The following is a 15,867-nucleotide window of genomic DNA, read 5'->3' as shown; positions in this document are numbered from 1 at the left end:
AGCCATCATTTCCGGCCTGGTGATTCTTTTAATCATCTTTTTATATTCCCTCATTCTCATATTCACCCCAAAAGGTCAAAAGATAAAGACTCCCTCAAACTTACTGTCAAAATACCTAAACATAAAACACTAATGTCTTCTAAAAAATATTAAGTGTTGCCGGGCGTGGTGGCTCAAGCCTGTAATCCCAGCACTTTGGGAAGCCGAGGTGGGCGGATCACAAGGTCAGGAGATCGAGACCATCCTGGCTAACATGGTGAAACCCCGTCTCTACTAAAAATACAAAAAATTAGCCGGGCGTGGTGGCGGGCGCCTGTTGTCCCAGCTAAGCGGGAGGCTGAGGCAGGAGAATGGCGTGAACCCGGGAGGCGGAGCTTGCAGTGAGCCGAGATCGTGCCACTGCACTCCAGCCTGGGTGACAGAGCGAGACTCCGTCTCAAAAAAAAAAAAAAATTAAGTGTTAGAGGCTAATTTACTTATCATTATGGCCCTTTATGAGTTTTGAATTTTGTTCTATGTGGATATATTTCATACTTGAATAGTACATTTAAAAGTAAATATATTAGCTGTGCTCAATAATGCTTTTGGTTGATTGAAACCATTGCGTTTCAAAGCATTTATCATATACTGTTGTACTCCTTAATACTGCTTGCTTTTGCTCCTTAGTGTTCAAAAAATGTGATCAAACAAAACTGTGCTAAATGTCTATTATACAATAAGTTTTAGAAAAGATGATTATACAACATTTACAGGCTATTATTCCAGTATAAACATACTACTAAGGAAAACGTTATTGAGAACAAGTCAATGATAAGTCAATAAGCATCAGGAAACAGGAAAAAAACAGCTAAACTTAGATGGAAAAATCAGTAGTGCTTAATCAAAGCAAGGATTTATATTAAGAGCAGAGTAATAATAAATGAAATGTTATCTTGTCAGCACCACCTCTAACTCATTAGCTGACTCATGGGTAGACACTTAATGTTTGCATGTCCCATTATTTATGATAGCCATAATGTAGAAACAACCCCAAATATCCATCGATGGACAAATGGATAAACAAAATACGGTATACAATGAAATATTATCCAGCCATAAAAAGGAATAGAGTACTGATACTTGCTACAAGGTGTGTGAACCTTGAAAATGTTAGGCTAAATGAAATAAACTAGTCACAAAATACCACCTATTATATGACTCCATTTATATGTAATGTCCAGAACAGGGAACTCAATGGAGACAGGAAATAGTTTAGTGGTTGCTTAGGGTTGCAGGGGTAGAGTGCTGTGGAAGGTGATAGCTAAAGTGTATGGGGTTTCTTTCTGAGGTGATGAAAATGTTTGAAAATTGACTGGTGAAGGCTGCATGTATCTGTGAATATACTAAAATCTATAAAAATAGATGGTATGGGGCCGGGCACGGTGGCTCACGCCTATAATTCCAGCACTTGGGGAGGCCGAGGCAGGCGGATTACCTGAGGTCAGGAGTTTGAGACCAGCCTGACCAACATAGAGAAACCCTGTCTCTACTAAAAATACAAAATTAGCCGGGTGTGGTGGTGGCACATGCCTGTAATCCCAGCTACTAGGGAGGCTGAGGCAGGAGAATAGCTTCGATCTGGGAGGCGGAGGTTGCGGTGAGCCAAGATCGTGCCATTGTACTCCAGCATGGGCAACAAGAGCGAAACTCCATCTCAAAAAAAAAAAAAAAAAAAAAAATGGTATGATATTATGTCTCAATAAAGCTGGCATAAAAGTCAAAATATTAATATGTCCCAATTTCCTCTTTGACTCTACAGTTTAGCAGTTCTCACAGTGAAAACACTATCGATAACATTCACTCATAATCATTCACTGAAAATAACTAAAACCTAAAGAAAAAAAAACTAAGGAAGCCATTTGTTTAGTCTTCTCATAGGCTCACATCACTATATACTTTATGCAATGTAATTCATAAATCACGGATTTCCTGATTAGATTTTCCCAATTCAATCGTTATCAGCAAGGAGCATTTATGGCCATCCATGTTTCACTCTTTCAAATATAAATATCAAGACCCGTTGTGTGCCAGGTGAACTGTGAAAGGAACTAGGAAAATGGGGCTTTTTCTCAGGGCGTATTTCCTTTCTCCCTAAAAGTACAGCTCTTGGCCGGGCGTGGTGGCTCACGCCTGTAATCCTAGCACTTTGGGAGGCCGAGGCGGGCGGATCATGAGGTCAGGAGATCGAGACCATCCTGACTAACACGGTGAAACCCCGTTTCTACTAAAAGTACAAAAAATGAGCCGGGCGTGGTGGTGGGCGCCTGTAGTCCCAGCTACTCGGGAGGCTGAGGCAGGAGAATGGCCTGAACCCGGGAGGCAGACCTTGCAGTGAGCCGAGATTGCACCACTGTACTCCAGCCTGGGCTACAGAGCAAGACTCCATCTCAAAAAAAAAAAAGTACAGCTCTTTCCCATGGTACATGGCAAAAATTTATTGCTGCTCTTGAAGAAAACCATATACAGCGGTCATAGTACATGGCTTTGATCCTCTCCCACCAAATGAAACAACTGTTAGATTTGAAATCCTACGTATTCCTGCTCAATTTAAATTCTGTGACAATGGGCCAGGCAAGGTGGCTCATGCCTGTAATCACAGCACTTTGCGAGGTCGAGGTGGGTGGATTGCTTGAGGCCAGGAGTTCGAGACCAGCCTGGTCAACACAGCGAAAACCCATCTCTACTAAAAAATACAAAAATTAGCCAGACATGGTGGTGTGCACTGTAATCTCAGGTATTTAAGAGACTGAGGTAGGAGAATTGCTTGAACCTGGGATGCGGAGGTTGCAGTGAGCCGAAATCATGCCACTGCACTCCAGTCTGGGCAACAGAGCGAGACTCCATCTCAAAAAATAAAAAAATAAAGTCTGTGGCCAGAAGTTCAAGGCAGGAAATTAAGGTGTCGGCTATACCTGTAGTTGCTTGCTATTATCCACGAGTCAAATAAAACTTAACAGAATACTGTACTACAGAAAGTATAAGAGCTGCATGTGCAAGTAATGGTGAATAGATGTTTTTGGGGACTTCTGCATACATGAATATTTCCACAGCTGCAGAATCAACTACTGCAGAAGTACATGCTGTGCGCAACATCTACAATTTAGTAAAGCTGGAAAGAATTTTATTTTTGTAAAAACTAAATGGGGTGTGGCTCATTTTCTTGCCAAAGGGCTATTTTATTCCAAGACACTGGTGTCTGCTGACCTTCATTTGTAGGCTGAGCAATGTTCTATTTAAGTAACATTAACTCATAGTGGGCTCTTTTTTGGTATGCAATAATTATTGCAAAGAAATAACAATGTTTAAATGAGATTTGTTCTTAGTTTAGATTTGATTATATTGGGTTATAAGTGAATTTCTTTGTTCACACAAGGTTTATATTTAGAAATTATTTTATGCCGAGAAAAAAGGCTGTATTTAAATTCATTTTCTTTTTTTTCTTTCTTTCTTTCTTTTTTTTTTTTTTTTTTTTGAGACGGAGTCTCACTCTTGTCGCCCAGGCTGGAGTGCAATGGCGCAATCTCGGCTCACTGCAACCTCTGCCTCCCAGGTCCAAGCAATTCTCTCACTTCAGCCTCCCAAGTAGCTGGGATTACTTGCGCTTGCCACCATACCCGGCTAATTTTTGTATTTTTAGTAGAGACGAGGTTTCACCATGTTGGCCAGGCTGGTCTCGAACTCCTGACCACAGGTATCCACCTGCCTCGGCCTCCCTAATTGCTGGGATTACTGGCATGAACCACCGGACATGATCTAAATTCATTTTCTACATTTATGAATATTTTTAAGTTTCATGAGACCCAAGATTATTTTTGTGTCTTTCTGTTCTACTAGACTGTGGGAGTATCTTATCCATCTTTGTAGCCCTAGCACCTAACAGTCTGCATTAAACTTATGGTAGTTGAATGAATAATGAAACCATTCCACAAATAGACTAATTAAGCAATTGTGCATGTTAGTATATTTGGTTAACTATTACTTCATCTGTAGTTTGTACCATCTTAATATATACTTAAGAACTTTGGGCACGTTTAAAAGTTTCCTTGAGTTTTAATCTATTTACCAATGGTCTATAAGCCTTCTTTTATACAACACTTAGAGTTTCTAGATACTTATTAACCTTCCCTTCATTTTTACACAAATCTCTGTTAGAGAATTTTTCCCCTTCTGCTAGCACCTACTAGATATATTCTAGTTTGCTTTTTTAAAATTTATTTTCTTTTTTTCTTTTTTAAAAAATAGAGACAGGGTCTTGATATCTTATCCAGGTTGATTCTGAACTCCTGGGCTCAAGCAATCCTCCTGCCTCAGCCTCCCAAAGTGCTGAGATTACAGATGTGAGCCACCATGCCCAGCCACTAGTTTGCTTTTTATCTGAGTGTCAACTAAAGCTGGAACACCTTGTTTAAGGATAAAATACTGAATGCATGGGTTGGCTTATATTTTTAAACATGTAAATCTATCAATATTACTTTTCTGTTAGTTACACTTAATGATAATTTGGCTCTATTTGCTTAATTACCACAGGACAAAATATAAAATTGTAATTATTCATACCAACTTGTAAAAATGATTCAAGCGTGGCTTTACAATGGAGACCCACAAACTGCTCAAAATATTTTCTGAATGTGTCAATAGCCTTCATCATTTCCTGGTTTTTGCTTTTGAAAATTTCCACTAGATAAAATAATGGGCATCATAAATATGTTTTAGATTCACCCATTTTTAAAGGCTACATGTCATCATGAAAACATATTGGTTTACTTTATAACCCTCTGCCATCCTCAGCATTTTAAGTTTTCAATAATATATTTTCTCTTTGCTCCTACTTTTTTTTCCTCCTCCACAAGTCAGGTATCAACACTACCTATTACTTTTCATTCTGATTTAAGCTATATTTGTTAGTGGCCTTGAGTTTATAACCGTGTCTGTAATTTACTGAGCCATGTTTCCAATTTTCCTTTGAAGGTGAGTTCTTGTTCCTTTCCTTTTCCTTTTCCTCTTTCCTTTTCTCTTTCTCTCTTTCTTTTTCTTTTTTTTTTTTCCAGAGTCTTGCTCTGTCACCCAGGCTGGAGTGAAGTGGCACAATCTTGGCTCACTGCAGCCTCCGCCTCCCAGGCTCAAGGGATTCTTGTGCCTCAGCCTCCCAAGCAGCTGGGAACATAGGCATGGGCCAACACGCCTGGTTAATTTTTGTATATTTAGTAGGGACAGGGTTTTGCTATGTTGGCCAGGCTGGTTTCGAACTCCTGAGCTGAAGTGATTTGCCCGCCTTGGCCTCCCAAAGTGTTGGGATTACAAGCCGTAAACCACTGTGACCGGCCTTGGCTAGTTCTTCACATATCCTCACAAAAGAATAAATTAAATGGCAGGGTTCAGTGGCTCACACCTGTAATCCCAACACTTTGGGAGGCCGAGGCAGGTGATCGCAAGGTCAGGAGATCAAGACCATCCTGGCTAACATGGTGAAACCCTGTCTCTACTAAAAATACAAAAAATTAGCAGGGCATGGTGGTGGGCACCTGTAGTCCTGCTACTCGGGAGGCTGAGGCAGGAGAATCGCATGAACCCGGAGGTGGAGGAGGTTGCAGTCAGCTGAAATCGTGCCACTGCACTCCAGCCTGGACGACAGAGTGAGACTCCATTTCAAAAAAAAAAAAAAAAGAATAAATTAAATGATAAACAGGTTTCTGAGCTAAGCGAAGAAGCTTCTTCAACCTGAAACGTGGCTAGAATCCTTTACATTCACAATGAAAAACAATAAAAGGAGTGTTTGTCCAATACCATTAAATAAAACACAAAAAACCCCCCTAATTTCTAAAATTTTGCCAGCCTGGGCAACATGGGGAAATCCCATCTCTACTAAAAAACAAACTATAAAAAAAAGTTAGCCAGGCATGGTAGTACACGCCTGTAATCCCAGCTACTCGGGAGGCTGAGGCACGAGGATCGCTTGAGCCCCAGGAAGTCAAGGTTGCAGTGAGCTGAGATCACACAGTTGCACTCCAGCCCGGGCGACAAAGCAAGACTCAGTCCAAAAAAAAAAAAAAAAAAAGGAAGGTAGGAAGGTACTCAAATTAGAGAAAAAGAAGTAGATATAGATGCCTGACAAAAATCATCTAAGGCAACATTAATCAACCTGTAAATGAAAATACTTATTGTGCACCTACTATATGCTAGTTGCTTTATAAGTGTTCTCATATAATAATTATGAGAACAAAGTGAAAAGTGAGTGGATTATCTTCATTTTATACATGGGGCAATTGAGGTTCAGAAGTGTTAAGAAACCTCCTCAATGCCACAGAGATATAAAATGGGAGAGCTGGCCCAGGCGCGGTGGCTCACGTCTGTAATCCCAGCACTTTGGGAGGCCGAGGAAGGTAGATCACAAGGTCAGGAGTTCAAGGCCAGCCTGGCCAAGATAGTGAAACCCCATCTCTACTAAAAATACAAAAATTAGCCGGGCGCAGTGGCAGGAGCCTATAATCCCAGCTACTCACAAGGCTGAGGCAGGAGAATCACTTGAACCTGGGGGATGGAGGTTGCAGTGAGCCGAGATTGTGCCACTGCACTCCAGCCTGGGCGACAAAGTGAGGCTCTCTCTCTCAATAAATAAATAAATAAATAATAAAATGCGAGAGCTATTGGAACCCATACTTTATGCTAAAGTCCATTCTGACTATGCAACATAGCATGTAAATGATGCCCCTGAAAAGAAAAGAAAGGTAGTGAGAATGTGTTGTTGGGTCAAAGGAACCTTCCAAGTCACTTCTGGGTCATAATGGAATTCTCAGACCAATAAAGTCTTTGGTGAGTGAGGCTAGTGAACTGGAGGAAAGAGAAAAACCCCATGGAACGGTCTGTGAAATAGTATGGGTTAAGTTTCAGGAGGGATATGTAATGTACAATGAGCCATTTAAATACACAAAATATTTGTAAATTCAAGTGCTTGTAATTTAAGGAATCACCATATACTGAAACCAGGCACAAATTAAGTGTCAGCATCAGAATTTTTACTATTATTGGACTTATGTTTAGTTATATTATTTAAGCAACCTGAATGAAATGTAAAACTCTGAGTTTAACTGTAGTTAATTGAGTGATATCAAAGTACTTTAAGAAACTAATAGCCTGAGATAAAAGGGCATATCAGCAAATAGTCATTTAGACAACACCAGGATTAAATGTTTCTTTAGGATACTGAATGTTCATGGGCACAAATAAGCTTTGTATACTTGAACTGAGTTTTATAATAATATTAAACATAAAGGCTTCTTAAAAACAAACGTGTCTCCCTTCCCCCATTAACAGTTCCGTTTCAAAAAACAGAACTTCCTATGATTGTACCCGGCACAGAATCCTACCTCATCCTGCTTTGCACCTGCTAACTAGATCAGAGAAAACCAAAATACTTCCAAGACATATACTTTACCTAAACAAGTTCCAGTTTAGAGTCACATATGATAAAATACACTGTATAAAGAATGGCCTTGTCTTTTCTTTCTTCTTCTTTTTTTTTTTTTTTTGAAAAGGAGTCTTGCTCTGTTGCCGGGGCTGGAGTGCAGTGGTGCAATCTTGGCTCACTGCAACCTCCACCTCCTGGGTTCAAGCGATTCTCCTGCCTTAGCCGCCCACGTAGCTGGGATTACAGGCATGCGCCACCATGCTCAGCTAATTTTTTTGTATTTTTAGTAGAGACGGAGTTTTGCCATATTGGCCAGGCTGGTCTTGAACTCCTGACTTCGCCTGCCTTGGCCTTCCAAAGTGTTGGGATTACAGGCCTGAGCCACCACACCCAGCCTTCTTTTTTTTTTTTTTTTTTTTTGAGACGGAGTCTTGTTCTGTCGCCCAGGCTGGAGTGCAGTGGCGCAATCTCGGCTCACTGCAAGCTCCGCCTCCCGGGTTCACGCCATTCTCCTGCCTCAGCCTCTCCGAGTAGCTGGGACTACAGGCGCCCGCCACCACGCCCGGCTAATTTTTTGTATTTTTAGTGGAGACGGGGTTTCACCGTGGTCTCGATCTCCTGACCTTGTGATCCGCCCGCCTCGGCCTCCCAAAGTGCTGGGATTACAAGCGTGAGCCACCGCGCCTGGCCCAGCCTTCTTTTTTTAAATGCCACTGAAATCAAGGCTATCTTTTTGTTTAAGCCAATGTTTGAATTTCAGGGACTATCAAAGGAATTCATCCTTAAAACATTCTTGGCGACTTCTCTTCTAAGAAATAATGATAGAGTGCAAAATGATGTTCGATCAAGAATGCTTACAGAAGCATTATCTATAAGATGTGGAAACAAATGTTCAACAACTTGGAATTGGTGAAATAAATTATGAAACAGCCATTATATAAAATATACTGCAGTGACTTTAAACATTTTTAAAAATATTTGATCACTTGGAAACATGTTTATAATGTAATAAATGAAAAGAATGGGATATAGTGTTATTCCAATTTTTAAAAATTTCTCTTCTACATATAAAATAAACATAAAAATATGAGCATTTTAAATTATAGTTACCTTGAATTTTTCTAATCCAAAGCAAAGTGATTGAAAACATCTTTAAAGTACACACTACATAAGACACTTTCCCAGTAGATTAATTCATACATATTGAATATTATAGCAATAGGATGTGCTCTAGGGACAATTTAGTATCATTTTCACTTCTGAGCAAACTCTTTGCACCCTATAATGGTAATTCTTCCTGATCTGAAACACAAGCCCCAAAATGTTAAAATGAACAATAAGAAATGGCAAAATGGGAACATTCAAGCAAGTTAAGAAATATAGGAAAAAAGCTTGAAAATTACATTCATCTATGAATGAAAGCGTTATTTTCAGTGTCAACAGCAGAATATCAATCTGAGTGCAACACTATGTAATTAGAGCTTATAATGTGGAACACAATAATATGAATATTCAAAACTATTATATGGCCGTAACAAATTTTATTTTACAGAAAGTAAAAACTTTATATTATATTTATATATCACATAAAACGTTATATAATATACATATGCACATATAAGTGTATATATACTCATGTGTCTGTATGAGTATCACAGCTTAAGGGAATCAGACTTGTATTTTCAATGAACTGGACAGAGTATGAATGGGTGACAGAGTGAGAACCTGACTCAAAAAAAAAAAAAAGAAGAAAAGAAAAGAAAATCCAAGTTAATAGCTTTGAAGGTGTTTATTTTTCAACTTAACTTCCCACATTTTCTGGTTTATTTGTTTTTTTTGTTTTTTTGTTTTTCTTTTGAGATGGGGTCTCACTTGGTAGCCCAGGCTTGGAGTGCAATGGCACAATCTCGGCTCACTGTAACCTTCGCCTCCCAGGCTCAAGCAATCCTCCCACCTCAGCCTCTTGGGTAGCTGGGACTACAAGCCCGTGCCACCGTGCTTGGCTAAGTTTTTGTATTTCAGTAGAGACGGGGTTTCACCATGTTAGCTAGGCTGGTCTCCTGGCCTGAAGTGATCCACCCACCTCGGCCTCCCAAAGTGTTGGGTTGACAGATGTGAGCCACCATGCCAGGCCATTTTTTGTGTTATTCATGGCATGCTACTTAAATGTATAGATTATCTCTTCCACTATGCAGTTTCCCATACCTGCATGTTGTCCTCCTTTAGACTGCAATTATGAGGAGGAAAAACTTGATTTTTTATGAGGTTTTTTACACGAAACCTCCCATTATGGGCAATCACAAAACTAAAAATGAGGCATGGCAAGCCAATGGACTCTGTAACAATTACCATTGAAGACCAAAATTCTACTCAGTAGTTAGTTAAAAAGGGGAAAAACACCACCCAATTAACGGCTTTAACGGGCTACTTTGCACAATATTTGAGGTAAGAAATAGAAGAAAGTATCACATGGGCTGGGCGCAGTGGCTCATGCCTGTAATCCCAGCACTCTGGGAGGCCAAGGCGGGCAGATCACAAGGTCAGGAGTTGTAGACCAGCCTGACCAACATGGTGAAACCCCGTTTCTACTAAAAATACAAAAATTAGCCGGGAGTGGTGGTACGCGCCTGTAATCCCAGCTACTCAGGAGGCTGAGGCACGAGAATCACTTGAACCCGGGAGGCGGAGGTTGCAGTGGGCCGAGATCACACCATTGCATTCTAGCCTGAGCGACAGAGCGAGACTCCATCTCAAAACAAAACAAAACAAAAGAAGAAGAAGAAAGTATCACATGTAGGTTTTTATTCTATTGTTATCAACCTATTCTCTTATTTTTCATTATAATATGTCTGGCTTTATTTTTCCTTTGCTTGTAAAAATTGGATGGGTGGAGAACTTTGACAGACAAAGAAAAATGTGGCAAGATTTGCGTGATGAGAACCCTGCCATTTCTGTAAACTCTTGTTAAAGCTTTAGTGTTTCTATGATATAGTGCTGCAGTACTTTGAATTTATATAGCACCTGTCTGCTTAAAAGCCAAGGCTTCACGTTTCTTACTTATCCTTTCACCATGCCTGTGAAATATGTAGATTGGAATCACATGGCTTAAAAATAAAGTGAAACCAGGCCGGGCGCGGTGGCTCATGCTTGTAATCCCAGCACTTTGGGAGGCCGAGGCGGGTGGATCACGAGTCAGGAGATCGAGACCACAGTGAAACCCCGTCTCTACTAAAAATACAAAAAATTAGCCGGGCGTGGTGGCGGGCGCCTGTAGTCCCAGCTACTCGGAGAGGCTGAGGCAGGAGAATGGCGTGAACCTGGGAGGCGGAGTTTGCAGTGAGCCGAGACTGCGCCACTGCACTCCAGCCTGGGTGACAGAGCAAGACTCCGACTCAAAAAAAAAATAAATAAATAAATAAAGTGAAACCCAGATATGACCACAGAAAATTTCAATGATTTACTTAAGATCATCTATCTGTCCAGACTGCAAAGGACTAAAAGACCCTAAATTCTATGCTCAGTGCTTTTCCAATAAACAACACTACCTCCTTATTATCAATAGATTTCTAAACTTTTAAGAAAATGTAAGGTTTCTCATATTATAAAATCAGTAGGCTTAATGTACCAAAAATCCCTGTCAAGGAATTATATAAATGGAACCTCTTTATTTTAAAGAACTAACATTAGTCATGGAATAACCCACTGGTGATCACTTTCCTGAATAGTCATCAATTTGCCAACAAAGTATTTAGCTTGGATCAATGCAATTGCATCAAAGTTTGAAAAGTCAACTGATAAGTAAAATAAGCCAGATTATGAATATTTGAAAAAATAAAACCCAGCAAACCAAAAAGCTTGAACAATCCTCTCTTTTTATAAACAAAAGCATGAATGGTGTCTGGCACATGTATGTACTCAATTAGTTATTAATATAATAATTTTAAATGACTTTCTGAAGGTCAAATTATGAGTCAATGGCAGAGCACTAGAATCTAATTCCTCTGAGGGCAAGTTCAATGATTTACTTAAGATAATCTATCTGTTCAGACTGCAAAGGACTAAAAGACCCATGCTAAAGTAATTAGTATTTTCATTTTCATATACTAACAATGCTTCTTCATCCCTAAAACAGTTTATACTCACTAATATTTATCTTCCAAGTGTCAAGACTAAGGCAAAATTTGGTATTATTAAATTTATCGTGAATCTTTTGAAATTGTCTCACCTCCGTAACTAAAATAAATTGGCCCAAGTATGATCAGATCTTCTCCTAAGACTGACATTTCACGATTAGACTGTTTCCATAACTTTAACCAAAGCACTCTCATTACTAAAATCAGCTAGTCATGACCACTGGTATATAAAAAAGCTTCCAACATTGTAATGTATCCAAAAAGCTTTGAAACCTCCAACACACTGAATATACATTATATGGTATATCACTGTCTAAAATAACACAGACTCAAAACATGACCCAGCTGACTTCTTCTAAATGAGTTGTATTATTTTCACAGATCAAAAATTTTGCCTTCTGGATCACTCTTCACCAAAAGAAAAATTGTCATATGACCAAAGACAACATGATTCTAAAAACAGATACCGCATGTTGTCATGTATTAAGAGATATTCATTTTCAAATTTTATTTTATACCAGCTACTTTCGGAATCTGTACCAAACAGCAAAAAAGAAACAGTTCGGCTTATACATTCCACATAGATTATGCTAGATCAAACACAATAGCAAACTCATGAATTTATCATATGTGCTAAGAACACTGTCAGTACATTTCATGAAAATCCAAGTAGAAATAATGCCTAAAACAGAATATGGGATAATGGCAAATGGACTTTCTTCTTGTACCCTCTCAGTGTCACCAAAAAGAATCACTTTGGTGCTCAAGCACCATGGCCAAGCTGCCCTTTTATTTTCAGTAACAGGATTCGGTTCTCCTGGGAGAAAAATCTCATTGGGTTTCTGATAGTGCCCTGGATACTGACATTCTGCCAGTATAAATAGTCACAGTCAAAGTCTAATGTGCGTGTAACCACTTGTAGAAGAGGCTTAATCTCACCCAAATTATTACTCACTAGTTATAATTAATCCTTCTACCCAAAATGCCATAAGCCTAGTCATTTTTATCAATTGAATCTAAATGGTTACATCAGACTAGAGACTTTGGACTTCATTGTTGATCGTCTGTATTAAGTCAAGGCAAAGCGTAATTTATTTATTAATAGTTCCCCACCTCAGGTAAAGCAAGGGGTTGCTATCTGCTAGATCTAACAGTAAAAATCAAGAATTTGACTCCCATACCCCTAATTTTAATAAAAATTTGGGCTCATTAGATCATACCACCAAAAAAAGAAGTCAGCAATATTGGGGGTGGTGTTCAATGAGTAGGCATCCCAAGACAATGAAAAGCTGTGGACGAGAGCCTAGCGATGATTCTGTTTGGACATGATTTCACAATACTTAAAAAAGAACTCATCCCCCTACCACTTTAACCTAGTTGAGTGGTAATAACTCCCTTTTTTTGAGGTTAAACATTTATTATTTTAATCTAAAATTATATCATCACCTCACTTCCACTAGAGGGGTCTATCTACCAGTGTAGTTAACTCTAGTAACTCAGGTGCACCTTAAATCCATTTCCAGCTAATCTGTGCCACAAGGCTAGCCTTGGGGTCAGAACTATGTGCTTTAAGGTTGTTCTAGTTTTCAGGCTCAGAAAAGGATGAACAGCAAGAAAATGGAGTGCTCCAGTCATTCAGAGGCTGCTGCAGGAGACAAAGGGATTTTGGCAAAAGAATACAAAGTCAGAATCTCTTAAATATCTTCTGCCCTAGTTGTTTTCAAGACTGAATATGCATCAACCAGGTTCGTTTTTTCTCTTTCTTTCTTTCTTTCTTTCTTTTCAGATAAGCGAAGCTTTTAAACTCCTGACCTCAGAAGCTCCTCTGCCTCTCTTCCATACTCTGTAATATATAATCTGAATAGCCAAATTGCCACGTTTTCCCAGAAGCAACCTTAACTTGGGCCACTTGGGCGGGTATAGGTCAATATGGGAAAGTTGTTTCAGTGTCCTCTCATTATTCTACCAAACCACTGACAGGCAAAAACCCAACCAACTCGATGTATCAAATTTACTATCCACTGTTTTTGTGCATGATTTCTAATCCAGTTAATTCAAAACCACAAATAACTGATGGTTAATTTTAGTCAAGAGGTTATATACTACCTTTAAGTAGTTGCCTAAAATAGGGAACAGTTCAATTAGAATATAGGCCAGACCAAGGAAGATGAACAGAGCCTTACTTTTTAACACTATCTTGTGGGATTTAGCTTCAAATCTAGTATTCAGGGACAAAATGGGGCATGAGTAAAAGGATGACTTCCCTAGAAAACAATTAGTAAGATGTTTTTTAAATTTAGAAAAACCATGAGATTGAAGAACAGAGGAGATATATGTCCCAACTCACATATATTTCAATCCCTTATTTTAAAAACAGCTCCTGTTTTTGTTTTGGATAAAAGCTGAGCACCAAATTCCCTTTCTGGTCCCCTCATCCAAAATCCTAGTAGACTTCCTTGATTAGAAGCTAGTTCACACTCCTCCCCACATTTTTTTTTCAAACGTAGAGGTGGTTTTTGGAATATGGGCCTCAACCATTACATTCCAGCTTTAAAGTAAAAAGACGTCATGTGACCATCAGAGACTTGGGGCACGTGATTCCAATTGGTATGTGTGGGGCTCCAGCCACTTAGCTGGAATTCACCATGAACTGCATCTCGAGGATCAAGTTTAGGCTCCCCAGTCCATTGTGACATCCAGCAAAGTGGAGTAAGTGCTTGCCCCTCAATGGTTTTTACTTTTCCCTACATTTTCTACCTACTGTTAGCCAGGCTCCCTTCTCTCCTCCCAATCCCTCTTAACAGGCCGGGCGCCCCCAGCATCCCGTCTGTCTGACGCTAAATGGCGAGGCTCTCCAACCCACTTAGCTCCAAGCTCAACCTTATGCAAAAGTTCAACCTTCTGCACCACTAGATATCGTGCAGCTCAGGTGAGAGGCAAGGAGCATCGCATAAGGCTAGAGTCAGATGCAATTAACCCCCACTCCACCTCCCGGGCTGGGATCATCTTACGTCCCGGAGCCCGGCGGTCGGAACCGCCAGCACACTGGAGCAGCGACGGCGGCAGCAACTTTGGGACTGGCGAGAAGCCAGGGCGGGGGTGGTCGGCGTCCCCGGGCCTCTCATTAGAGCGCTTAAGTACTGCGGGTGGAGAAAAGTAAACACAGGCAAGTGCAGCTGTGCGGGGAAAGGGCGAGGTGGGGGTGGAATATTACCTCCCTCCTGTCGCCCCTTCGCCTCTCCCTCTCCAAGAGTCGGGAGAGGTCCGCAACTGCCGCCGCCCCGACCGTGCGCCCGGGGCCGCAGAGTCAAAGGAGCTGAAAAAAGGACAGGGGGTGTGGGGCCGGGGAGAATGGAAAGGTACTGCCCTACTAGCCCACAGATGTTCTCCTACTGAAAGGAAAAAAAAGTGCTTACTCATAGGGAGACTAGGTGCGATCGCGACGCCCTAGCTAAGGACAAGGGAGGGAAGCAGTCAGAAGGCAGGCAACCCAAACCTCGTGCCTTCCCTCGGCCACGGCCCCCCCTCTCCAGAGCCCCAGGGTCGGCTTAAGCCAGCCAGGTCACCCGAGGCGGGCGTGTGGGGGCTGGAGGAGTAGCAGGCTGCTGGCTCCGGGATTTCCTGAGTCCGGGCGGGAGGGAAGGGGGGATGGCAGTAGCTGGAGAAGGACGACAGAGGGAAGTTGTGCGCTCCCTTTCCACTTCGGGGCCGTAGCCGCAGAGGGGAATCAGGGCAAGGGCTGGCGTCTAGGACTCCAGCCCAAGACTGGCAACAAGTTAAGAGCAACTAGTAAGAAAACACCACTCAATACAGTGAAGAGCAGAAAACGTGTTTGCGGCGGATGCTGGTAGGGAAGCTCCCCGTCACTCACACCCATTTCGGTTGCGACCGATCGCCCGGGCGCCCGAGGGCTCCAACTGAAATTTCTCCGACCTCCCTCTCCCCTAACCCCCGCCCCACGGTGCGCGGCACGTTCCTGCTGAGCTTAACCGAGATGCTCTCCCCGGGACCCACTCCTGCCCACGCCCAGGAAACCCGCTCCCCTAGTGCCCGCCGGCGCCTACAAAGCACTTACGTAAAGTCGCAGAGTCCTGGGTCTGGCCCGACTGCCGCCGACCAACGCACTCAGACAACTTCTGCACCTCGGAATCTTTGCGGCTGTGGCTCTAAAGCCAGCGCTCCCTCCCCTCCTGCCAGCCCCCTCCGCCCCTCGGCCGCCGCCATTGGCTCGGGTGGTGCTAGCAGTCGGCCTGGGAACCAGGAAGGGGATTGGGCCACGAGCCTGTCACA

General features: G+C 41.5%; 1 protein-coding gene and 1 long non-coding RNA gene across 5 annotated transcripts in view; one reads left to right on the top strand and one right to left on the bottom strand.

Moving 5' to 3' along the window:
- Nucleotides 1-15,783, bottom strand: part of PLS3 (plastin 3) — a 90,763-nt gene extending 74,980 nt beyond the window's left edge. For 2 of the 4 annotated variants that reach the window (XM_055269504.2, XM_055269508.2), the window contains exon 1: nt 15,653-15,783. The gene's annotated coding sequence lies outside the window, so the exon portion shown is untranslated. The remainder of the gene's footprint in view (nt 1-15,652) is intronic. The other 2 variants (XM_055269505.2, XM_063634844.1) reach the window with 2 other exon arrangements.
- LOC129476486 (uncharacterized) overlaps nt 14,183-15,867 on the top strand; it is a 47,128-nt gene continuing 45,443 nt past the window's right edge. Inside the window, exons 1-2 of the long non-coding RNA XR_008654934.1 lie at nt 14,183-14,286; nt 14,382-14,506. This is a non-coding gene — a long non-coding RNA (uncharacterized lncRNA). The remainder of the gene's footprint in view (nt 14,287-14,381; nt 14,507-15,867) is intronic.

Source organism: Symphalangus syndactylus, chromosome X (genome assembly GCF_028878055.3).
Source record: "Symphalangus syndactylus isolate Jambi chromosome X, NHGRI_mSymSyn1-v2.1_pri, whole genome shotgun sequence".
Taxonomy (NCBI): domain Eukaryota; kingdom Metazoa; phylum Chordata; class Mammalia; order Primates; family Hylobatidae; genus Symphalangus; species Symphalangus syndactylus.
Note: the sequence above shows the minus strand (reverse complement) of the source record. Positions and strands in the feature narration are given on the sequence as shown.